A 1,856-nucleotide genomic window follows, 5' to 3' on the forward strand; every position below is an offset into this window, starting at 1 on the left:
CAAATTATTCAAATTATTTTATGAAAAATAACTTTTATTTTATTTTTTATTTTTAAAAAGAAAAGTAAAATTGAGTATTAATATATTATACTACCTCTCTGAAAAAACCAGAAGTGATAGATTATTTTCTTTATAATCAGGTAATAATTTTTAAAATTTGTACTTAAAAACATAGTCATAAAAATGCTTTTTAAATTTTGTAAATAAAAATATTTTATATTGGATTCTGGATATTTCTGTTATCGAAAGTCTACCATTTATCTCCATAACACTACCATATATTGTGGTTTTGGATATCTCTATTATCAAAAGTCTACAATTTATCTTCATAACACTACCATATATCGTGACAACTCCATATACATATTAGTAGTTATCAATGAAAATAAAAAATGAAAGGGTGCCGTTTTCAAATTAATAACATTATCACAAACCCATTATTCACGACTGACGTTCATCACCAATACATCATTACATACATATGTGATATATATGACACACCTTGTACTCTCTGTATCTCATAAACAGATTTTCTTTTAAAATAAAATAATGATGATTATTATCATCGTCTCCAAAAATATACAAATACGTTAAAATAAGTCATATTTAACAAAAAAAATTTATAATTATAAATTTCTGAAGATAGTGATAATGGTTGTCATTGTTAATCTTTTAACTTTTTTTTCGTTTAATCTGATTAATATTTTTGAAAGACTATATTGAAGTCCACCAGGATATGAGCCGAATTCTATAAAAATATAGAAATTTGCAGGAGAATTAAGCGAATTCTATATAAATTATAGAGTTTGCTATGAGTACGACAAATTTGTCTTAAATAAAAAAATCATATTTAAGAAATTAAAATTAAAAAATCAAATATAAATATTTTTTTTTTTAATTCTAAAAAAAATCCTCTCATAAACTATGCATGAGAATTTCTTTCTATACCAATTTTGTGTAATTGTTTATATAAATTGAACTTTTATATAAAATTAATAGAAAAAATTAAATGTACAAAATATAAAATCGTAATATTATTGTCATGAATGTAAAACTAAGGGTTATTGTCATGATGCACTTCTGATCTCTTGTAATGTAAAACTAAACTAAATGCATGCATTTTTCAATTAATCATCTAATATTATTCCGAATACTAGACCTAGCTGACTTATCTGAAAATTAAAAATAATTAATACAAGGTTTGAAAAGAAAATAAAGTTGTCACACATGCACGTGGATTTGACCATCAGTGTGAAAGCTGCAAAAGATATATAGGACCAGTAATGGAAGTTTAGAAGAATATAAAACATAGTAGCATGGAATTGTACGACATGAATTATTCATAATAGAATAGTCTTTCATTCAATAAATAAACAAAATTATAATGCCCTATCATGACAAACAAAAATATAAAAATAAAGATAATTTACAGTGCCCTACAAACCCCTATGACGTAGACAATGACATCACTCTTAATCATTTACACTTTTTAACATTTTTTTGTGGTCATGAACAAACACTAATCAAGATCCAAAAAACAAATTCAAAAAGAAAAAAAAATTCAAACGTTAGCATGTTATTGAAAGTACAATTATGACAATTGACCCAAAAAAAAGGTACAATTATGACATACTTTTTGTGATTCACGAAGTGTTCTCTTTTTTTTTTTAGAATCGGTATGATCAAGTAATTTTAGTAATTAAATTTAATTAATTAATCAATTTAATATTTAATAACAAAAAAAGAAACATAAGAAAAAAAATAGAATAAGTTGATTAAACGGTTGTAAAAATGACTTATTTATTTAGTATATCTTTTAGAATTAACTCAGAAAAAAAAACTAAGAATAATGAACT

Source organism: Arachis ipaensis, chromosome B07, assembly GCF_000816755.2.
Source record: "Arachis ipaensis cultivar K30076 chromosome B07, Araip1.1, whole genome shotgun sequence".
Lineage (NCBI taxonomy): Eukaryota > Viridiplantae > Streptophyta > Magnoliopsida > Fabales > Fabaceae > Arachis > Arachis ipaensis.